This window comes from Panthera leo, chromosome A2 (genome assembly GCF_018350215.1).
Source record: "Panthera leo isolate Ple1 chromosome A2, P.leo_Ple1_pat1.1, whole genome shotgun sequence".
Lineage (NCBI taxonomy): Eukaryota > Metazoa > Chordata > Mammalia > Carnivora > Felidae > Panthera > Panthera leo.
The window spans coordinates 32,277,875-32,303,132 of NC_056680.1; the positions used below are offsets into that span (position 1 = coordinate 32,277,875).

General features: G+C 39.5%; 1 long non-coding RNA gene across 2 annotated transcripts; it reads right to left on the reverse strand.

Annotated features, from left to right (window-relative positions):
• Positions 1–2,209: 2,209 nt before the first annotated feature.
• LOC122214533 lies at positions 2,210–24,170 on the reverse strand. Of its 2 annotated transcripts, XR_006199936.1 has the most exons (5): positions 24,138–24,170; positions 17,216–17,303; positions 16,200–16,290; positions 9,044–10,100; positions 2,210–2,288 (listed from the first exon to the last, which is right to left on the reverse strand). It is a non-coding gene; the product is annotated as an uncharacterized LOC122214533 (long non-coding RNA). The 2 variants fall into 2 exon arrangements; XR_006199935.1 differs by lacking the exon at positions 2,210–2,288 and having other exon boundaries at positions 8,982–10,100.
• Positions 24,171–25,258: the final 1,088 nt, after the last annotated feature.

Below are 25,258 nucleotides of genomic sequence, written 5' to 3' on the forward strand. Positions count from 1 at the left end.
TGGCTTTCCACACCTCCTCTGGCTCCTCTGGCTTCTTCCTTCACAGGTATTTCCCCCCAGTAAAGTGCTTGCCCATCTAATCCTGTCCTAGTGTCTGCTTTTCAGAGGACCCAAACAAATAGTCCAGACTAACCATATATGTGTCTTATCCTGTGAAGGGAGATAGCACAGTCGGTTACAAAGATTTTTTTCCTGATGGCCAGTTAGGCATAGATATGGAATCCCAATGAATATTTAATGAGTTCCTTTGTTAACTTAGAAGAGATCCTCATGGGCCAGGTTGTAGAGGGTTTGAAATCCAAGTGATAGGGAGAGAGAGAGGTGAAGGGGTGAGGAGATGTGAGAAAAGCAGATGGGGAAGGAAAGGGAGAGAAAGGTGGGCAGGTGGAAAGGGAGGAATGCAGGAGAGGAAGGGAATTTGAAAACAAAAGAAGTTTCATTGGGACAGGGGAAGAAAAAATACAACACCCTTTATTAATTCTGTTGAAATGACAGTCTCTTGTCCTTGGAAGGCTTACTCTTCTCTTTAAGAAAAAGGTATCATCACTATATGTAGAAGGGAACTTGTGTGATCACTTAAGTCTAGGACAGAGAGAGGCACTCTTTAAGGGAGAGGATATATATATATATAGGACACCAGCCTTTGTATCGTGTAGATCTGTAAATTGAAAGAGCCTAACTTCTGGAGTTTAAACTCAGATTTTTTTTTTTCCCCCGGCTGGTATGTCTTTGGAGGTCAAGTCACTTAGGAATTCTTTCCCTAGTTTCCCTTTCAGAGTCCAAATATCCCTCTCCAAATATTCAGAAGCAAAATGTGAGGGAGCTTGAAACAATGACAATCCATTCCTGATGTGAGACCCAGAAAGAGATATGACCTGCGATGGTGGGTGAGAGGATGTGAAATCTGCACTGACTGTTACGGTAGCTACTAGCCACATACGGCTGTTTGCATTTCTAGTTAAATTGATTATAATCATATAAAATCTTAAAGATTAGTTCCAGAGGCCCATTCATGACATTTCAAGTACATAATAGCCACTTGTAGCTAGTAGCTGCCATACTGAAGGGCCACATAGAGAATATTTTCATCATCACAGAAAGTCCTAGTAGACAAAGTTGTGTTAGATAGACAAAAGTGCAGTTGGGAAAAAGAGAAGGAGAGTGGAAAAGTGAGGGTGCAGGAAAATCTTGCTCTCTGGCAACTGGTTCTAGGGTTGGCCCCATGTCATGACCAACAATCACGGACAGGATAAATACCTTAGGAAAGTTTCTCCCACATATTTAGCCTGTCATGGATTCTCTCTGAATGGGATTATATAACTTGAACCACAAATTTAAAATTATTAAGTATTCTTACGTATTCCCTGTATATGGTAACAGAAAAAAAATTATTTAACTGACTGTGCCATGTTTTCCTTCTAGAACAGAGTTTCTTGACCTTGACACTATTGACATTTGGGGTCAGATAATTCTTTACTTGGATTAATTCTTTACTGTGGGGCTATTCTGTGCATTTTAGGATATTTAGAGCATTTCTGGCTTCTATACCCCAGATGCTATTAGCATTCCCACCCCGTCGTGGCAACAATTATAAATGTCCCCAGACATTGTTCAATGTCCACTAGCAGGAAAAAATCACACCCCTGTTGAAAACTACTGACCTAGTATATGACACATGGTGTCTATAATATGGTCTTGGGCCTGGTCAGAAAAGTAATTGCCACCTCCTATCCTGAGCTATAACCAAGCAGTGGCCTATGAGTGACCTGGCAAAATAACACTTTGTTTAGAGGAAGTTCATAAAATAATTTTGGCCAGAAGGATGAGCTAACCTCATAATAAGTACTTGAAGAAAGAAACCACCCCTCAAATGCATGATGTGTATCACAACTGGGATTAACTTAACTAGGATGAAGAAATCATATAATTTGCTGGGTCTACAGATATGTAAGTAACTCAAATGTGTGTTTCTTTTTTTGGTATCAAAAGATAATTCTAGAATAAAATTCCCTGTCACAGTCATTTTAAAGTACATCCACACTGTCAAAAGTCTAAATAACTACATTTCTCACTCTCTAAAAATGGAAGGCACTAAATAATACAACACTATGTTTTAACCTGAAGATTTCATACTCAATTCTAATTCAAAAATATATTTGCTGACATCCATGCTTTATAAAATAATTCCCTTGTGATAATTATGTACCTTGAGCAGAATTACCAATGCATCTGTCTTGAATGCTTAATATATTCTATGGCAAGTGCCTTGAGAATCTTCAATTCTGCCACTACCAAGAGAAAGAAATATTAACCATTCAGAATGAGATGATCATATTAGATTTTGTGCACAAAGAAAATCACAACTTAAACGGATGTCTCTCCAGAGCCCAATGTCACTACCATTAAAAGACTACAGAGTCCTGGAGAATAGGCACCATGAGTCTTACCACTCCTTCCAATAGCGTCCTACACTTATTAGGCACTCAATAATGTATTTGTTCAGGAATAAACTAACTTAGAACTAACATCCTGAGTGTATCGCTATAAAACTTGGACCAGAATAAAAGTCCCTCAGTTCCCAATCGCTCTTGTTTTTTAATGCAAACAATGTAAGAAGAATTATGTATGGTTAACAGACTGTGCAACTTGGAACCTAAAGGATCAAATTTCTTTTCAGTTGCTCTGGTCACCAGCACATCTTCTCCACTGGTTACATGTTAGGTGACCTTATGAGTTCCCTAATTTTCTGAATTTCAATTTCCATACCAATAAAAAGAGATAAAAATGCCATATTATTTTGAGATCTTAAATGACAAAATCTACTCAAAGCTTTAAGCATATAGGCTAGCACATAAAACGTGCTTTCTAAATGTTAGCTATTAAGTTTATAATTTATCTGTCCCATAGACCTAAAAAGATTTTTCTTTTCATTTTTTTTAAATGATGACTATTTTTTAAAACTATTATTTTTTTATCTTTTGGAAGTCAAATTTCTCAACACTTAGCCTGAAACTTACAATGAAGTTAGGGATCTGAGAAACACTCTTTCACAGATATTTACATGTTATTTAGAAACAATTACAGTGGCAATGAGAGATCACTTTCTTAGTAACAATCTATTTGCACCTTAAAAAAAAGCACCCCATATCAAATATATGCTTGATGTTAATAAGAGGTAGGGTATGGGGCACCTGGGTGGTGCAGTCAGTTAGGCATCCGACTTTTGATTTCAGTTCAGGTCATGATCCCAGAGTCATCGGATCGAGCCCTACATTGGGCTCTGTGCTAAGCATGGAGCCTGCTTGGGATTCTCTATCTCTCTCTCTCTCTCTTTCTCTCTCTTTCACAGTGCCCCTCTTCCCCACTTCCCTGCTCACATGCTCTCTCTCTCTCTCTCTCAAAAAAAAAAAAAAAAAAAGGAAAGGAAAGAATAAAAGGAGGTAGGGCATAAGTGGCACAACCTTCTAAAATAGAGGAATTTAATAATCTTTTTTTAGGTCTTGAATTTATGTTAAATAGAATTTAGAAATTAATTTGAGGAGGATTGATATAGATATCATTCTGAGCCTTACCATCTAAGAATATGATTTCTAACAGTATTTTCTTATATCTTTCAATAATTTTAAATTACTTCATTCTTAAAGGTCTATCTTTTCTTAGGTTTGCCTCTAAGGATTCTATAGTTTTTATGGATTTGTGTGTGGGATATTGTGGGATATTGTGATATATTATTATCACATTTTCTAACTGGTTAAAGCAAGAATAGTATATATGATTTTGTATATTGATTTTGTATCCTGCAATCTTGCTGAAGTCTCCAGTTATTGCTTATATAGTTTGTATTCTCTTATATTTGCAATGCTGACAATCATATGCAAACAAGCAATAAATTTCTATCTACCATTTTAGTTTTTGTATGTCTTTTTAAAAATTTTTTAGGTCTTTATTTTTCTTGTCTTATTTATCTGGCAAGAATAGCCACTTAATGGTAAATGCAAATAATGTCCAAGGAAAACATTGATTTATATATATAAATATAAATAAATAAATATTAAAAGAAAGGCAGCCACTGTGGAAAACAGTATGGAGGTTCCTCAAAAAATTAAAGTTAGAACTACCCTATGACCCAGTAATAGCACCACTATGTATATCTTTTTTTTAAATTTTTTTGGGTCTTAATTTTTCTTGTCTTATTTATGTGACAAGAATAGCCATTTAATATTAAATGCAAATAATGCCCAAGGGAAAAAAAAAATATATATATAAACATATATACATATAAACATATATATATATATATATATATATTTTTAAAGAAATGAAGCCACTGTGTAAAACAGTGTGGAGTTTCCTCAAAAAGTTAAAATTAGATCTACCCTACGACCCAGTAATAGCACCACTAGGAATTTATCCAAAGGATACAAAAATGCTGATGCATAAGGGCACATGTACCCCAATGTTGATAGCAGCATTATCAACAATACCCAAATTATGGATAGGCCCTAAATGTCCATCAACTTATGAATGGATAAAGAAGATGTGGTTTATATACACAACGGAATACTACTTGGCATTGAGAAAGAATGAAATCATGCCATTTGCAGTAATGTGGATGGAACTGGAAGGTATTATGCTAAGTGAAAAAAGTCAGTCACAGAAAGACTGATATCATATGTTTTCACTCATATGTGGATCATGAGAAGCTTAACAGAAGACCACGGGGGAAGGGAAGGGGAAAAAATAGTTACAAATGGAGAGAGAGGGAGGCAAACCGTAAGAGACTCTTAAATACAGAAAACAAACTGAGGGTTGATGGGGGTGGTGGGGGAGAAGGGAAATTGGGTGATGGGCATTATTATTAAAACATTATTATAGTAACATATATTTGTTACATGAACCAATCTTGATACTTTATTATTAACTAAAACCTAAAGGCTATTTAGATTTCCTTAGTTTTTACATAAGTCCTTTTTCTGTCCCATCCATGGTACCACATACTAAATAATCATGTTTCTTTAGGCTCTTCTTGGCTACGACAGTTTCTTAGACTTTCTTTGTTTTTGATGACTTTGGCCATTTCAAGGACAATGGGTTAGGTGTGTTATAGGATCCCCCTCAACAGGAATTTTCTGAAGATTTTTCTCTCGATGAGACTGGAGTAATATGTATATTTTTAATTATCATTACTTGGAGTGGAATTGTATGAGTTCTTTGCTAGTGAAACAATCATATAGTCTCTCTTTAATTTGCTTCTGTAGTTAAGTGTATTATCAGATTTCAAATGTTATACTATCTCGAGTCCTGAGAAAAATCAACCTCATCATAATGTATTTTTTAAACGAGGCCTATAATTTTACTTTCTCATACCATCCTTGTCTGGTTTTATTATTGTCTTTGACCATATTCCCTGGGAATCAAACTGTGGGATAGAGATTTATGTGCAAGAACTTTACTGGTGAGGCTCTCAGGATCAATTCCTATGGGGGCAAGGACAGGGGCCAGAGCGGAAGTGCAAAGAAGCTCCCGAGGAAGCCTCAGCAATGTAATTAGGGTCGTCCTTCCAAGCTGTCTTAAATCAGTTCGCTGGGGCTGGGCTCTTGACCTACTGCATCTACCAGTCTTGGATGTGGGCCCAGGGGACATTCCTGGAAAGGACTTAGCTATGAGTGGTCTGCAGCCAACACTCCCAGCGTCTAGGGGAATGTATGCCTTGGTCCTTAAGAGGGGACCTAGGAAGTTTGCCACAGGAAGGGAGAATATGCTTTCCTCCAAACAGGATTTGGAGTGTTGGACAATTCACGGAAGCTACAAGTTGTCTACTCTGTTGACGGGGTGGTAAAACTTGACTTAAAATCCATGTGGGACATGAGGGGAGGTGGGAGGGGAGAGAGTGGATATATGTTTGACTCCCGAATCAAGGGTTTTCGCAGCTTCATAAGTCCTTCATCCCCATTGAAATCAACACTGGCAACGGATGGATTTTCTAAGAAATAATAATTTTAGATATTATCAGATGTATCAGCATAGAGCTATTCACAATAACTCTTACAATATTTTAAGTCACCATTATATAATTATGTCCCCTTTTTGCCCTCAGCTATGTTTTGTGTCCTTTCTTCTTTATTGCTTGTCAACCTCAGTAATCTTTTCAAAGAAACATACTTGGTTTCTGCAGATCATCTCTATTATTTGTTTTCTGTTTCACTGATGTTTGTTCTTATCTTTATTAGTGTCTCCTTTCTACTTTCTTTGGGTTTACTCTGTTCTTTTTCTAACTCGTCTGGGCACATTACTTTTCTATTGTTTTTTTCTTTTTTAACATGTACATTTAAGGTTACAACGTTCCCTTCTGAGCACTGATTTAGCTGCATTGCATATGGGGTTTTTGTTTTGTTTTGATTGTCCTTTTTTTTTTTTTTTTAGAGAGAGAGAATGCATGAACAGGGCAGAGGAGCAGAGGGGCAGGAGTAGAGAGACAGAAAGAGAAAGAGAGAGAGAGAGAGAGAAATCTCAAGCAGGCTCCACATTCAGCATGTAGCCTGATGCGGGGCTCAGTCTCACAGCCAACTCAGGTCATGATCCTGAGACAAAATCAAGAGTCAGACATGCCAGATGGACTGAGCCACCCAGGTGGCCCTGCATTCTATATGTTTAAACTAAATGTAATAGAGATTTTCAGTCGTCCTACATTTTCCATCCTACCCTCCTTCAATTTGTTCCAGGACTTTTTGAGGAGTAGGTCCAATTTGTAAGCAGATATGAGTTATAGAAACTCCAGGGTAGCCATACAGATGCCTGGTCAGCTGTGAAACCTATTCATCAGGCCAGGAGAGCGCAGGCCAGATCCTAGTACCGCCACAAGAGAGGCTGGGCAACGTAGAATCTCACCAGAGTAAGATGAAATTTGGAGAGTCCATTACTGAAAAGAGTGAGGAATGGATGTTGGGAAACTATTGGCAATATCTGCCATAACTATAAACAAACACACAGGGAACGCAGCCATGTGACCTTGCTTTGAATAATGGAGATGTGAGCAGAAGAGATACATGTACCTTTCAATTCAAGTCTTTAAAGAGAATGAGCATGCCTTCTCCTTACCCTCTTCTTCTTCCCTATTAGCAAAAGTCAGCATGATGGTTGGAGCTGGAAGTTATACTGGACGATGAGACGAAAAGGGCATGTTGAGGATGTCAGAACAAGCTAAGAGGCTCCGAGAAAGACAGGACCTAGTGAGAGTTCCCCTGGAGATCTTCTCTACACTTTCTCTTCCTGAGAAATGGCTGCCAAACATGGGCAGGGTGAGTCTCAGGCCCTGGTCATCATGGAGTCCCAGTATCAAGCCAGGAAAGGAGTAACACCAGTGGTGATAGCGAAGCCAACTCTACCCTTACCTGCAAAGTTTTATTTTTTTGCAGATTTATGCATCACTTGCAAAGTAAAGTGATTTTAACCACCTACAAGAATTTTTTTTTAATTGAAGGGAAGAAGATATTTCAGAGTTGGCCTGACAGACTGTGGATACATAACAGTTAAATGTAGCATCAGTGACATGCTGCGTGTTACAGGGTGAGGTTTGAGGGTACCCACAACATAGCACAGTGTTCACAGCAGAGTGTTTACCAGCTTGGAGAGACTTGAATAGATTCTGCTCCACCTCTTTCCAGCTTTGAAACTTTAGGGAACCCTCTGTTTTCCCTAACCCATAGGGCTATTCTGAGGTTCTAATGATACTGTAACTACGAAGTGCTTTTTTGTGCCTGGCACATAGTGAGTACTCAATGAGTGGCAGCTAGCCTTATTTCTAGAACTTTAGAGCACTGGCCCAGATCTGGAGTCTTCTCCTTGGCATTGTCTCAGGCCCATGAGTTTCCCTTCCCTTCCCAACACAGGAAGACTTGACATATGCTTGCCACCAAATTCTAACACTGCCATAGGTTTCTTAGTTTAAGGATTCAGCTTCTAAAAAAATAAATCAGCATCCTGTTTTATGGAAGCCTAAGGATCAAATTTTTATAAAACAGGTTTACATTTAATGACAAGTACCTGTGCCATGAACATGTCGTTGTTAATATTTGTTTCTACGGTGAACTGCACTGAACAAGAAGGTGTTCAGATAAATAACCTCATGTCGTCGGGGGGGATGGGGGGAGCCTTCTTACTTCTTATTAATTCTCGATTCCAAGTGCCCTTTGCACCTATTAGCTCACCATTAGATCAGAGTAGTTATTATTATTACTGAAACATAAGGTTAACATTTCCATCATCACTGGGGTTAAAATTTGCATACTTCTGCATAATTCCTGTGCACAGATGCTTGTACGCTCCGTCTTTCATCTTGCTGTGCACAATTCATCTGGAATTTCTTAAAACTGGACTATTCATAATAGTCTTGAAAGAACTTCAGGGGGAATGTTGAGTTCAACATTTTAGCAGCATCCTTCACTTAAATAAAAAGCTTCAGAGCCTCTTGAAGACATGAACAGTTTTGACTGAAAAATCTAATATCAACCACATGGGCTAAATGATTACAGAACAAACTTTTTATTGCATTATAAATCTGCCGGAAACAACAACAAAAAAGGTCATCAATCTCTTCCTTACTTCTTCTTGGCATTTTGAAATTACCCTCTTTTCCTTCCTTATTTCCCAACCAAAACCAGGGTATTCAATGTTGTCACAAATTCTATTTGTCAGTGATGTTCCTTTGATAAGCTGTTGAAGCTTGTAGGCCAGATGAGAAGAAATCACGTAAGAACTCAAGCCATTTTTTTTTTTAATCAAGATTGACTAAGGGACTAAATGACTTCCACTTTGTAGTGGAATCAAAAGAAACTGGTCAACAGCCATTATGTGAGAAGAAGGAAAGGCACCACAATAGAGCAGCTCAAAAGGAAGGACATCTGACTTTTAGTCTTGACTTTGCCTACAACTTGATGCATTTTCTTCAACTTTGCATTAGTCAGGCCTCTTGGTTTCAAGGGACAGAACGCAACCCAAGTGGCAAAAGAACAGGTGAAAGCGGGGCTAGGATGGAACCACTCACCAACTGACTCCCATAAAAGGTCCAGGGGTATATTTGGTTCAGGTGTGTCTAGACACAGGCACTCAAATGACGTCACCAAGAACACGGTTCTCCCCGTCCCTCACATCCCTCTTCCTGTGGGTTGACTTCGTTCCTGGGCAGGCTCGTCACACCCTGTGCAAAGAGAATTATCGGCAGTTCCAGCTTACGTCGATCAGCTCAGCAATCCCACTGGGAAGAGACCTCCACTTTCCCCATTGTTTCTGTAAGTCCTATGGTCTTTGGAGAATCCCTGTGGATTTCAGACCCAAATTTGAACCAACAAAAAATGCAAATTGTCCAGATCGAGGGTACATGCATCCCACAGCACATGGACTGAAATCCGGCAGGAGGCACTTACTCAAAGGAAAATTAGAAATTAGGGCACTATCACCGGAAAAAGCAGGAGAGGCATCATAACAGTGGTCAGGCAAAAACAATATCCTTCCAGTCCAACTTGTCTTGGATTTCAAATACTCCAAAAATTATATAATTTAGAGTTGATGATGTGAAGTTTTTTACTCTAAGGTTCAAACCACATTAATTTGAAGAAATTTCTCAAGAAGGGATGGCTGATTGGAACCCTATACCCATTCCCAGTCTAACTTTAGTAATAAGACATGCTAACTTGTGTTAGGAATATAGCACTCCACAAAAGACTATTATTTCTGATGCTGCATAAAGCTAAGTGTGGCCATAGGACTGTGGTAGTCTGGATTACGGCTTCCCAGGATATCCAGGTCCTAGACCCTGGAACGTGCGAATGTCCCCTTACATGGTAAAAGACTCTGCCAATGTGATTGAGTTAAGGATCTTGAGATGAAGAGAGTATCGTGGCTTATTCAGGTGGCTCCTAAAGGGAATCACCAGTGTCCCTATAAAACAGAGGCAGAGGGAGATTACATGCAGAATAGGATCAGGTGATGTGAGCATGCAGAGATCGGAGTGATGCAGTCACAGCCAAGGAGTCACCAGAAGGTGGAAGATGCAAGGAGACTGTCCTCTTGAGCCCCCAGAAGGAGTGCAGCCATGTGGACACCTGCATTTCAGCCACGGAAACAGAGAAATGTGAGAGTATAAATTTGAGTGTTTTTTAGCTACTAAATTTGTGGTAATGTGTTACAGCAGCCACAGGTAACTAATATAACTGAGTTCTGGCAAATAAAATATGAGCAGAACGGGAGGTATCCAGCTTCTAGCTCGTGCCCTTTAAGGGAAGGGTACTTCCCGCCTTTCCCCTCTCCCTCCCCTGTCCAGTGGCTGCAATGACAACATGCTGCTGAGCCATCTTGGGCTGCCACTCATTATGGGAATAAAGGGAACATGCCTGGATAGTAGAGCAACAAGATAGAAGGAGCCTGGATCCCCAATATCCACTTTGAAACCTCAATTTAAGAGATAAATAAAACTCTGTCTTGTTGAAACCACTATATTCTGGGGTCTCTTATTACAGCTAATCTATAACCTAACAAAATTACCATTTTTGTCTGCCATGAAACTGCACTTTAAAGACTTCAAACTCCAGGGAGTATAATTAACTGAAGACCTAAAGGCTACAGTCTGAAATCTGCCACCACATTTGCACCCAGCCCTCACTTTTCCCACAGGCTGCTCCCAACATCTGGGTGTGGTGGGGATACTAAAGCAATTTTATTACTGGGCGATATGGGGCCCATCTAACAGCCAATTTTGGCTCAAGGACTCCTCAGTGGCTTTGCCAAAGCTCCTGAGACAGCACAGCAATCTAATATATTTTCATCAAATTCCCTTCCCCCTCACTTTACTTGGGGCAGGCAGTTTCGTCATCCGATGGCATTCCCAGTCTTACCAGTTCCTTCCCCATTCTCCATCCCAGGTGTTTCCCCTAATTAAATCCTTGCTCATTTAATCCCATCTTGGCAAATGTGTCTCAGACTAATACACGGTCTTTTCCCAAAAGTTCAAGAACCATGAGGTCCTCTGGCAAAGTAAGAAAAGAAATGAGAATCTTAGCAAGTAGTAAAAGCATCTTGTCATATACATATTAACCCAAGGTAATTGTGAAGTGAAGAAGAGTTGACCATGTTATAGTTAATTTTCCCCCAAATAACCTCTTGATCACTTTCAGATTCTCTCCTGCCACTTGGAAATAAATTAGGAGGGCAACAAAATTTTCTCTAAAGATTTGGCAGACTGCATATTATTGACTATTCCAAATTACTAAATGAAAAGTAAAATTCCATCAATTATCCAATCACTTAAAAAAATTTTTTTCAATGTTTTTTATTTATTTTTGGGACAGAGAGAGACAGAGCATGAATGGGGGAGGGGCAGAGAGAGAGGGTGACACAGAATCGGAAACAGGCTCCAGGCTCCGAGCCATCAGCCCAGAGCCTGACGCGGGGCTCGAACTCACGGACCGCGAGATCGTGACCTGAGCCGAAGTCGGACGCTCAACTGACTGCACCACCCAGGCGCCCCTACTTTATTTAAATATCAAACATCTGGAGGCTGATGATAAGCAGGTTAAGAATTCAGGATGACTGAACTGTTCCTTAATCTTTGGCCAGATTTAACCTAGCGTAGACGCAATCCATTAGTCCTGAATTTCGGTGTATTTGCACATTTTTGTCTTGGTGTGTGTGAATCACTTCCCCTGGATGTACAAATGTCCATACAATGTGAAGTCTTGTGTAGCTCCCCCATCGGGAAGTCATTGTCATATTCCACTTCAATCTACTGTCTTCAGCTTCAGTTATAACAGATTTCTTTCTGCTTAGTTTGTCTTTTGGACTGTCACACGTTTAACTCATGTTAGTAGTCCCATAATTATTCTTGGCACATCTGTCTTCATCACACATTTGCTGAACTGAATCAAATGTGAAAAAGTTGGGAAACGCATGCATTAATATTGCAGGAGACTAACGTTTCTGCAACAGATTCTGGCACAGGAGTTGGGAACATCTCTCCTGGATTCATTATTGGAATCAGAAAATATGTCATTGAGAGGATCTCAGGGAAGGAAATGCCTGTTGTTGACAAAGGCCTTGAACACAAAACAGAGCAGATGAAATTGAGAACAATGAGTTCTAATCCTTCCACATGTGGTATATTTATAGCCATGACAACTGAGGCAAGACTTGCAGAGGCATGCCTCATTCATTGTGAGGAGAGACGGGGTGTGTGTGTGTGTGTGTGTGTGTGTGTGTGTGTGTGTGTGTGTAGTCCTGGGGATAAGAGCTGTGCATTGTTTTTTTGTCTCTCATCAGACAAAAAACAAAGTCTTTATACTGCACTTCTGAAAACAGGTTAGATATCTTATTTTAAATGATTACAATAGAGAACAGTTACTAACATAGCTCCCACCTAAACATGTGTTTAGGTCTCTAAGGGGTCCTTTGGTTGGTTGTATTTGTGGGATTTTTTTTTAATTAAAAGAAGACATAATATCTAGCCATGGTAATAAGAAAATATTATTAGAGGGAAGCCTGGGTGGCCCAGTCAGTTAAGCATCTGACTCTTGATTTTCGCTCAGGTCATGATCTCACAGTTCCTGAGACTGAGCCCCAATTCAGGCTCTCTGCTGACAGCATGGAGCCTGCTTGGGACTCTCTCTCTCTGCCTCTCTGCCTCTCTCTCTCTCTCTCTCTCTCAATAAATAAACATTAAAAAGAAAATATGATTAGAAAAATAATTAATTCTTAGGATATTAGTGTATTAGTAACATTCAACTAGGAAGTAGAAAGCATCGATATCAATTTCTAGATCTGAATTTGCCACAAATAACAATGCAACCTAGGACTACCCACCTAAACTGAGACCCGGCAACCTTATCTATACACAGGAAAGGGCTGAAGTGTTTCAGTTGAAAACTGGTGGATAATGGGCCAAGTTCTGCCTAAAGATATGTTTCCTATGGCCAGTCAGCATTTTTTTTTTTTAACTAAATTAGTTGCTTGGCTATAACTCAAGACATTTTGCCAGAAGAAGAAACACAATTTCTGGTTTCTTTTGAAAAATTAAAAGATACAACCAACCTCATCTTACACTTCCATATGACAACCACTGGGTAAAGCCCATGTTCCCCAAGTACACCTGGTACACTTTACTCATGAAGCCTGACTGCACTTGACAGACACCAGAATGTGTGACTCCTATACTCCGTGATCTGAAAGGGCCCGTCTAGTTCTCAATGTCTGTGAGCCCAGAATATAACTAAGAGTCTAGAAACAAACCCATAAATTTAGGGTCCACTGATGTTCAATAGTATTGCAAGACAATTCAATAGGAAAATAAAAGTCTTTTCAACAAATGTTCCCAGGACAACTTGATATCCACATGCAACAGAATAAAGTCAGGCTCTTTCCTCACATCATACATAAAAATTAATTCAAAATGAAAAAAAATAACTCAAAATGGATCACAAACCTAGATATAAGAGATGAAACTATAAAACTACTAGAAGAATATAGGCAAAAATCTTCATGATCTTAGGTTAGGCAAGGTTGTCTTAGATATGACACCAAAATCCCAAGTGATGAAAGAAAAACAGATGAATTAGAACTCATAAAAAATTTAAAAACGTTTGTACTTCAAAGGATACCATAAAGAATATAAAAGGCAACCTATAGAATGATAGAAAATATTTGTAAATCATAGATTTGATGAGGGACTCATAAGGAATATATAAAGAACAGGTACAATACAACAATAAAATAACAAATAACCCAATAAGAAAATGATAAAGGATCCCAGTAGACACTTCTCCAAAGAAGATACACAAATGGCCAACAAATACATGAAAAGATGTTGAACATTATTAGCCAACAGGGAAATGCAAATGAAAATCACAATGAAATATGACTTCACACCCACTAAAATGTCTGTAGTCAAACAGACAAAGGCAACAACTGTTGGCAAAGTTACGGAGAAAGCAGAACCCTCATATGCTGTTGTTAGGAATGTGAAATTTTGTACCCACTTTGGAAAACAGTCTGGCAGTTCACCAAAAGTTTAAATTTAGAGTTACTGCATAACTCGGCAATTCTACTACTAGGGAAATGAAAACATATGTCCACACAATAACATGTACATGAATGTTCATAGCAGCATTATTCACTATAGCCAAAAAGTAGAAACATCCAAAGGCCCATCAGTTGATTGATGGATAAACAAAATGTGGTATGTACTGGAATATTATGTGGCAATAAAAAGACACAAAGTCCTGAAACATGCTATACAAGGATAAACCTTTAGGACAGTGTGCTAAGTGAAAGAAGCCAGATGCAAAAAAAAAGCCACAGATGACAAGATACCAATTATACGAAATGTCCAAAACAGGTAAATGCACAGAACAGAAAACAGATTGATGGCTGCCAGGGGTGGGGGGTAGAAGGAATAGAGAGTGATGGCTAACCAATATGGGGTTTCTTTGGGGAGTGATAAAAAATACTGTGAAATTAGACAGTGGTGATAGCTGTACAGCTTTGTGAATATGCTAAAACCCACTGAATTGTATGTTTCAAAAGGACGGATTTTCTGATGGATGAATTATATCTCCATTTTTAAAAGTACATGAGCCTGCAGGAGAATCTAAATTTTCATCTCCATTATCCTGTCAACATTATCAATAGCATCAAATTTCCTTCCCCAGTGAAAGGCTAACCAGTATGAGCAACCCACTTCACTTTAGCATGAAGCAAAGTGAATTATGGCTAATGTGGCAATAAATTTTACTTACGGAAGAATAAAACTTGAGCCTCTTATTTTTTTAAAAAAAGAAAACTTTAAGAAAATTTTTTAAAAAGATGTATGTTTACTCTTCTTTTGAAGTTTAACATTTTTTATATTTTCTTCTCCAATAAACATCTGAACTCTATAGGACCACGTGAAATACATCTCCTTTTGTCTGCAGGCTGTTTCTGGGCAGGGAAGACATACCCTACCCTAGTCAATGACAAATTGATTCATTTAAGCTCGAACATCCTATTGCATAATTACCCTTAAGGCTGTGAGCTCACGGTCTCTTCTGAATTTCAGATCAAGCTGGGACATCTGGGAAATGGACACACTACAGAGACTCATTTCAAGCCACCTTCCCCCCATTCCAGTACTGGAAAATGGCCAGTTGTCTTGTAATGGGACTACAACAAAAATCAATTTCCAAATTGAAGGGCAGTATACCAGCAAGTGAATTATACCATCGCTTTAGTATTCCTCTTCTTGACCAGGCACAAAAGTTAGTGAATTATGTAACAGTATCCAACCAAGCTGGGCAAAATTCAAGCATTAAATGTGAAAACATGTTTGCCCTTAGAAAAGGGTTCACATGGAAATGACCATGAACACAGTTATGAGTGCATATATAATGAGAAGTGGGGCGGGGTGTGTGTGTGAAACTATGTTATTTTCTAAGTTGGCTGTTTGAACTGGTTTGACTAAAAGGAGTGCAGATTCTTTTTTGGCAGAAACTTTTCCTTTGTTTAGAAAAACACCTTTATGAATCTCCTCAAGCCCTGGCTGAGATCTAAGAGATCCAGAAAGAGAAGAATAAAATGGATTTACGTAATAAAATAAAAACAATTCCTTAAAAAGTAACTTCCCTAATGGTGTTGGGCAAGATGATGCCTTCAGATCCATCCCTCAGCCCTGCTCTATGCACTGTGTTTAAACTCCATGGATGGCAATAAACAGACTCCCTAACCCACTGGCTTCCCATTGGGTTCGGCCCATTAATGGGAGGTAATTGCCAAACACTGGAGAGTGGGAGGAGAGTGTTTATTCCCCAGCCTCTCTTTATGCTAGGCCTCTGGCTAGCAGATGTTATGCAACCCGCAACCACTCTGGGTTCCAGAGTCTGTTTCTCTGTCCTTGTCCTTCAGGCCTGAAAGCAGTGACAGCTCCCTGCTCTTCCCTGCCATAGAAGTGCTGCTTCAAGACAGTCACTTCTGCTATAAGCAACGTAGGTGTTCTCGAAACCATCATGCTCTGCAAATTTTTGTCAACAATACCAAGGAGCTTATGGGAAAACGGGGTTAGAGGCACACAAACTGTACCTATGACATCTTAAAAACAGAGGAACCTAACAAAAATGGTTGACGGTGTTACACTTGTTACACAATTAAGAAACACACAAAGACAATAAATGTTGCCTTTTTACCTTGAACAAGACCTTGAGATATGCTTGTGGAAGTACATTTCATAAGGGCTGCAGCTTGTAAACCGTTGCAAAGCGGCAGCAGGAAGCTTATCTGAAATGCAAAGAAAGTTGCCTTACCAGATGGGCATGGTGTGGCTCATGCGGCTGTGGTGAACTGAGGAGGATCATGGCTGTCTGGGGAGGGGGTGTGCATTGTGTGTATTCCTACACTGTCTGGTTCAACTGGGTGCAGATTTCTGGGTTCACCAAATGCTTTTCATGGATCACATCACGCATAAGCAAATGCGAAACTACGCCCACAGACTTCTGCTCAGGTCATGATCTTGTGGTACATGAGTTCAAGCCCCACACCGGGCTCTCTCCTGTTAACGCAGAGCCCGCTTTGGATCCTCTCCCTCTCTCTCTCTCTCTCTCTTTCTCTCTCGCTTTTCCCCTCACCCACTTGTGCTCTCTCTCTGTCTCTCTCTCAAAATAAGTAAGTAAATAAATAAAACAAAAAAAAAAAAAAAAAAAAACTACGTCTAAATCGTTCCAAGGTATATCAATGGCATTGGAACAAATCTGTGTTTTCAAAACAAGTGTTATAACAGAACTGATTGAACATAGCTTATTTCCTTACACTTGGTCAATGACTTTATCAATAACATTTGAGTATGTTCTGTTTCCTGTGAAAATACTTAGAGAATTGTGGCAGTCTGGGGACAAGAGTCTCCAAACGGCCTGTAAGAAATTCCTATTGGAAGAAGTTGCCAAGAAACTTTGAAAGACAGTGGTGTGTCTTAAGAAAATTCTAGTGTCTTAACGTTCTATACTATCTCGCAGTCCCTGCCACAGCCTGTCTCACTCACCCTGTTCCCTGCAACAGCTCTGGGTTTGTGGGGCTTTGGGAAATGAAAGGGGGAACAAGCGGCATATAGAACATGAAGATGGGCAGAAAGGACAGTAGTCACAATTGCTGAGAAAAAAACAGCTGAGACACAAGCCCTTTTCTCCCATATCAGCCAAAGAAAAATCACCTTTAAAAGGCATCAGGCAGTCCATGTTCTGCTAATACGGGTGGAGCTCTGTAAGGGGCCCTTCCATTGATTGAGAATTGGACTCCACCTAAAAGGAAAATGAATATAGCTTTGAGTTCCACATTTTCCACCAAGAAAAGCCTTTCAACAATATCTTCCATTCCAAAGGCACTTGTTCTGCAAGCAACACATATTTAGGAGTGAAAAAACTGAATTTTTTCTCCCTTGAACAAGTCCGTTTATTTATTTATTTTTTTTTACCTGAGTCAGAACATAAATATAACTGAGGCTCTGCCCAACAATACTACATTAGCCATAGAAGCATGCCCACATGAAGGGATTATTAATCCTCAAAAAAGCCTTGGCAGAATTTGATGAAAGCTGAAATGTATTTTCACAGATGGTTGTGCTATGCTGTATTTGATTTGAAAAATATTAAACAAAGCAATACCCCGTTTCTGTTTTATTCGCTGAAAGCAATTATTACATGAAAAGGTAGACAGACAGGACACAGTTAACAAACAAAGACTAAAGAGTTGTCATCAGCCTAGAAATGTTCTGGAAAATAAATGAGAGCCACTCGCCAATAATACGACTATAAAATACAGAAATAAAAAATCTATATTGCGAACGTACACGTACTTACAGCCCACATCACAGTTTGATGAAGCAAGAGATAAATGGCCCAACACTGATTGTTTTTACAGGAATATGACAATCCTCCAAAGAAGAGAAACAGAACATCTCTCCATTCACATAAAAAGCAAATTACAGATGGGGAAAAAAAAATTCACTATGCTCAGAGCAAGATTCAATTAAAAAAATATGTCTGGCTTTGACAGGGCAAATTCCAGGCGTAGTGTATTTTCATAGAAGTTGGTCCTAGAGGAAAGATTTCAGTGCTACAAAGGCCTGTGGAACTTTTCATGGCTTGTCATTATTTCTCTGTAAGTCTAAACAAGGATTTCCGCCTCCTTAGCTCATATTTTCCCCCTAACTGATCCTGCAAGGTGCCATTATGCTTCCGACAGTGTTCTTCCTTTCTGAAAATCACACTGTATAAAGCTGCATGGTGGATTTTGAATAATAATTAATGCTGCCTTATAGCAGCAATATAACACACGGTGCTTTACCAAGGATTACATGGGGTGTGTGTGTGTGTGTGTGTGTGTGTGTGTGTGTGTGAATACATATGGTTAAATGGCAGGATGAAACCATGGAAAAGAAGACCAGAGACAGCTTGTCATGTCCCACGCAATGCTTGAAGAACAGCACAAATAGCATTATTCAAACAGAACACAACTCTAACTCTGGGACATCCATTTGTATCTTCAGAAAATTAGGCGGCAGCTATTATCTTTCTGTTGTTCAAATGATGAAACCAACACACAGAACCGCCGCTGGAAGTCACAGGGTTTTTGAGCCAAAACTTCTGCACACATTCCCTCTGGCTTGTCACCTCTCATCCACTTTGTCCAGAGTATCATTAAGAATTTCTAGACATCGGGTTCTGGATCTTGTTACAATGCTCAGAATGGCTGTCAATGGACAGGATAAGAACTCCAGTAGTCAGGCTTGAATTGTGTGAATAAATGCACCCATTTGGGTGTTATCAAGCTGTTCCATTTGTCTCATCATTTCATTCTTCACTTGACACTGTGACCCTTGGAAAGCCAAGGAAGGTGTTTCTTCGGTTTTCACCCTCAACCTCAGGGTAGCATGGCCTTTATTCTCTGTCCCCTATTGCCCTTTGGAGATAATTGCCTACAGTTTGGTGCCTATATTACATATGTTTCAACCTGTTCTCCAAACATTAACTGTTTGGGATTAAAATAGTTTCTACGAAGCATTTGCAGCCTTTCCTTGAACTCCTGCCAATGTATGGCTCTCCACAGAAAGGAAAATGCTGAGCATTAAAAACGAAATGAGGATTAGTCAGAGCAGATAATAAATAGCACACTACTGCATGTGGCAGAACTAGAAGAAAAAACAACAACTTGTTTGTATTTTAATGATTTAACCATGACAACCATTTGAGGTCCTGGTAAAGGTAACAGAAATAAAGGCCCGCGTCAAGAAGTACGGAAAGACTGGAGAGAAGCCGTGCCATCAGAAAACCTATCAGATCATCAGTACTGTGTATGTAATCATACCAGATTATGAGAGTCCATTTAAGTATTCCTGCAATGCATTATTTTCAATGTAAATATTAATCAAAGTAATAGATGATGCAATGAATCCTGAGAATGATAAAGCTAGGAGTTGGGATGATGTCTACAGGATCTAGTCCTCCTAATACGATGCTGTTGAAGGGGCAGGGCAAATTCTATCCAGACCTTTGTCAGAGACTCTGCAGGTTGGGTGGAGAGCGGCCTGGCTGCCACTTGGGAAGGGAGAATCACAGTGGTAATACAATAACAAACGCCACCACTACAAGTAATTTAATCTAACAAAGAACAAAAAAAAAAAAAAGCCCTATATGAAGCTGACGTACTGTTTTCATCTCCATGTTAGAGATGACAAAACCAAGGCAGAGAGGTTAAGCAACTTGCCAAAGGACATACAGTTGACAGATGAGGGAGCAAAGATTTAAAACAAAGCAGCGCAGCTCCTAAGAAACCCTATGCAACCCCCTAACCTCCCTGTATGAGCGGGCTGGGAGTGTCGTGGCCTTTATGCCACATACCATGACAGGAGGAAGCGCTTAGCCAATCACTCACGCATTCCTTCAGACATTCAACAAATGCATAATGTACACCTACTGTGTGCCTGGAATTACTGCTGGAGACAGGGATTTCATGATAAACAAGCAGATGAGCTCCCTGCTCTTTTGGAATTCAGTCTAGTTGGGGAGATGGGTGGCAAAATCCAGGCTGCTTACAGAGCTCGGAGGAAAATAATACTAAAATGGATGTGTAAGTTTAACAGGCCTCAGAAGTGCCAAGAGCGCTTACTAAAACACAGACTTCTGGACCTCATCCCCATAGTTTCTCATTCAGTAGGTCTGTGTTTAAGCCCAAGAGTTTATATTTCTAACAAGTACCACAGCTGATAACTGCTGACTTAAGAGCTCTACTTTGAGACCACCACCATAAGGGTTATTTGGTTGGGAGAGAAATATTCTTTGTGTTGTACTGCACCTCGGTTGGAGGTGAGCCTGTGCTTATGAAGAATCGTCACTGACTATATAGATACAATTTTAGATCTGCCAGGAAGTTTCTCTCACCTGCCTTAAAATGTGGACATATTCCCTAGGATGGGTATAACCCAAACCGCCACCAACAGCTATTCACACATGGTATCTGAGAAAACAAGACGCAGATTCAGTAGCTTCTGATACCAAAGAATTGAAAGAAAAAGTAAAATACGAGGCCACAGAGTGACATCTTGAGTACATTATTAACGAACAGGGAGGCAACATTTAAGAAAGTGACCCTATAAAGGCACGGGGTCGTTAAGGAAAGAGCACTATTGCAGGGAATTTCTACCCATCAATCCATGAAACACATTCGATCCTTACAGATAATGATACGCTATCATTTAATCGACATGATGATTAAAATTGCTTCCAACTGCATGAGTCTGGTTTTAACACATCTTTAAAAAAAAGCCTGAGTGTTTCTTCTCTGTAAAAGGGGGGTTTTCCAGATTCACAGCCTTCTTGTCTATTGGAAATATCCATGGCAAGAGTGAAAAGAAGTACTGGGAAAAGGCCAGTTTCTTTCAAAACCATATGTGGATACAAAGGGCAGCATTATCTGTAAGCAAATTATTATATATCATATGTATGTGTGTGTGTGTATATATATATGCATATACATACGAGATAGATATATACATATTATATATATATACACATATATATATATGTATATATATATACACATATATATGCATATACATACGAGATAGATATATACATATTATATATATATATACATATATATATATGTATATATATATACACATATATATATATAAATGGCTTCTTTTCAAAAGAGAGTTAATAGGTCAATGCTATGGGACAGGAGGGCTTCCACTGCAGAATGGAGGACCATAACCATTGACATTTGGCTGACCTTCTTTCCACATTACATAGAATGAATTTCTAACGTGGAGGATTCCATGTTAGTGTGCTCTGCAAATAGCCTTATGCTAAAGCCACAGAGCAGCACAAATAGTTGCATAAATAAATATCCCACCTTAAAGACAAATGCAAGTCATATGGAAAGTCCTTTAAGACTTGGGTATGTGTACTCAGTTTTTAAGAGTCTCTTATGGTTTGGCTCCCTCCCTCTCTAACCTCTTTTTTTGTTCCTTCCCCTCCCCCATGGTCTTGTGGTAAGTTTCTCAGGATCCACATAAGAGTGAAAACATATGGTATCTGTCTTTCTCATTACTTATTTCACTTAGCATAACACTCTCCAGTTCCATCCACGTTGCTACAAAGGGCCATATTTCATTCTTTCTCATTGCCACGTAGTATTCCATTGTGTATATAAACCACAATTTCTTTATCCATTCATCAGTTGATGGACATTGAGGCTCTTTCCATAATTTGGCTATTGTTGAGAGTGCTGCTATCAACATTGGGGTACAAGTGCCCCTATGCATCAGTACTCCTGTATCCCTTGGGTAAATTCCTAGCAGTGCTATTGCTGGGTCATAGGGTAGGTCTATTTTTAATTTTTTTGAGGAACCTCCACACTGTTTTCCAGAACGGCTGCACCAGTTTGCATTCCCACCAACAGTGCAAGAGGGTTCCCATTTCTCCACATCCTCTCCAGCATCTATAGTCTCCTGATTTGTTCATTTTTAGCCACTTCTTAACAGAAGACCATGGGGGAGGGGAAGGGGAAAAAAAAAGTTAGAGAGGGAGGAAGTCAAACCATAAAAGACTCTTAAAAACGGAGAACAATCTGAGAGTTGATGGGGGGTGGGAGGGAGGGGAGGGTGGGTGATGGGTATTGAGGAGGGCACCTTTTGGGATGAGCACTGGGTGTTGTATGGAAACCAATTTTAACAATAAATTTCATATTAAAAAAAAAGACTTGGGTATCTGTAATATCAGCATCTGGTTACCCACTGTTTCTCTTGGCCAGGTAATTATAAGCTAACTAGTTTTGTCAGTCACTGAGTTTCTAAGTTGACAGCTCACAGGCCAAATCTGACCCAAAGATGTGATTTGTTTGACTTGTGCATTTTGTTCCTAGTTGCTGTGCCCTTAAAAGCTGATCACAAATGGCTGAAATGGAACATTTGCTCTCTTCTGTGCAACCTTGCTTGTTGCTCTACAGTACCTTTGGCCTGGACTGGGTGACACCTTTACATTACTGGCAAATCGCCTGAAGAGGCTGGAGTGTTTTGACCCCTGCTATTTAATTTACAAAATCAAACTTCAACTCCAGCACTACTTTCCTGTTAATTCCAACTACCTCATATTTTTTCTTCATTTCACCAGGGGACGGACAGGTTTTTTCCATAAGAATTTTAATTGTTCCTAGGTGAGTGATATAATACTATATAAAACTTCGGGAGGAAGTTAAGTTTCTCAGTAAAGGGGCAGAATTACCTTGTTGTATGACTCCTGCTATGGTCGACATTGCTGATCTGTTTTAGATTGGCTTGGAAATTTTGAGCTGATGAAATGAAATGTCAAGACTGGGAAGTGTCTTGATTTTTAGCAAAATGGGCATATCACCACCAGACATGAATTAGCCTAGAAAATACATTAAGTTTTAGGAGGTTCAGAGTGGGCTTTAAAAAAAAAACTGAGAAGGCTGAGAGAATGTGAAAGGCCCCAAGGCATGTTCATTTTTATTCTGTAATGAATAGGAAATACACTGCAGTAAAAGCAGCATTAATGATTCAAAAACAGCTGGAGATATTGCAACAGAAATTAATCCTACTTACCTAGCTCTTAAAACTAGTAAAAGGGCAAGGTGGGGTTGAAAACTCGTACCTGAAGCAAAATGGAATGTTGGCATTAAGCACCTGTGACCAGTCATTTGTAGGCCACTCACACACAAGCACAGCAAAGCCTCTAAGGGGCAAATCTCACTAATTAGAAATAACTGGGGTGATGGCCACTTGGAATCACTGTGAAATCTGAAGTGTGGACACCTTTTAAGGAGATATAGCAGATTGGTTTCAAGGGCAAAGACTAGCAGCAAGTGACGCTTCAAGGACAGCAAGGTCCCACTGGATCCGCTCAGGGGAAAATCATTTGTTGTTAGCACATTCATTATACACCTGGGACTGCCACTAGGCTGTGTCTATCACTGTAAAACAGTTTTTAAAAACTAAATATATCTCCAACTACCTTTTCTATCCTGTTTATGTGACCATTTTCTTCAGAAATGGTTGGAAAGTTTATTTTAGGCCGACCTCTGTCTTGAGTGACAAATTTCACCATATTGGTGCCCGATGCATCGAAGTTGTCCCAATGATCTTAAAAGTTTTTACTATCATAATTTTTACTGAAACGTGGATGTATGTGTGTGTGAAACATATTCTTGCCACATCTTCTATATTTGTGTAACATTTTCTTTGACCATGCTTGACACACAATGTATTCGTTTCAGGTGGACGACATAGTGATTCAACTTCTTTATATGCTATGCTGCGCTCACCACAGTGTAGCGACCATCTGTCGCCATACAACATTACAATATCACTGACTATATACCCTATGCCATGCCTTTTATTCCTGTCACTTCTTCGTTCCATAACTTGAAAGCTGTATCTCACTCTCCCCCTCACCCATGTGGCCCATCCCCCTTCCCGCCTCTCCTCTGGAAACCAGCAATTTGCTCTCTGTATTTATAGACCTAAATCTGCTTTTGTGTTTGTTTATTCACGTTTTTCAGATTGCACATATGAGTGAAATTGTATGATATTTGTCATTCTGGGACTGACTTACTTCATTCAGCGTAGCACTCTAGTTCCATCCATGTTGGTGTAAATGGCACGATCTCATTCTTTTTTGTGGCTGTGTGATATTCATTATTTATATATACTACATCTTCCTTATCCATTTTCTGTAACTTTCTTGATTGAATAAACTCAATTCTAGGAAGCAAGACTAGCCTCCACCTGTTCACTTTGTGGTTTCACTCCGTGGGTGTGTTGGGAAGGTATGGACATCGTGACTAGGGCCTTTCCTCACTAATGAATTTGGTGGGGACTTTTAAGCTAAGAGAGAATATATCCAGCAGCCCATTTTACATATTCATACCCAAACCTATTTCAACATCAACTCTTAACCATAACGGAGTCTTAATAGAATTTCCAAGACCAAAGCACTTCATGAATTCCATATTCAGTGACTCAAGAGTGAGGTTTAGAATGTTTACAAATGTCTTTGTGTTTCGTTTGGGTCAATGTACAAATAGCTTGCTCAAAGGTCCTCGAGAAGAAGACCTCCCGGGCTCTCTAAGGAGAAACAAAAGAACTGACCTCAAGTACATTCTCAGCCCCAGGCCCTGAATGATAAGCTTTAGATCTGCAATGTGTGATAAGTCACCTTTTTAGTGAGATTCTGCCGACCACTCTATTTAAAACTACACCCCCTCCTCCTTAATTTCTCTCCCTTACCATTTACCACTTTGCACTGTAAAATTTACATATTTTGTTTATTTTTGTCTTCTTCCTCTAGAATATAAGCTTCATAAGGTAAGGAATTTTGCCTGTTTCTTACTGCTTTATCTCTGATGCCTAGATGGTCTGGCAGGTAGTAGATAGTCAACAAATCAATGTTGAATAAGCAAACCGCTGAATACGTATCTAGTGATATAATTTCATCATCTGTGTGCCAGTGGACGCTGCATCAGCAAGAGTTGGGTGGGAACACTAATACTGCCATTTGCAAGCTCAGTGGCCTCAGACAAGGGACACTTTCTCTGAGTCTCAGCTTTTTCATCCCTGAAAGGTAGATAAGGATAGTTTCTTTCCCATAAGGTTGTAGGAATAACAAAACAAGGACATGTCAGGATAGCCTTCGGCGTGGTCTTAGGCACACTGTAAAGGTTCCCAAAGTGTTGC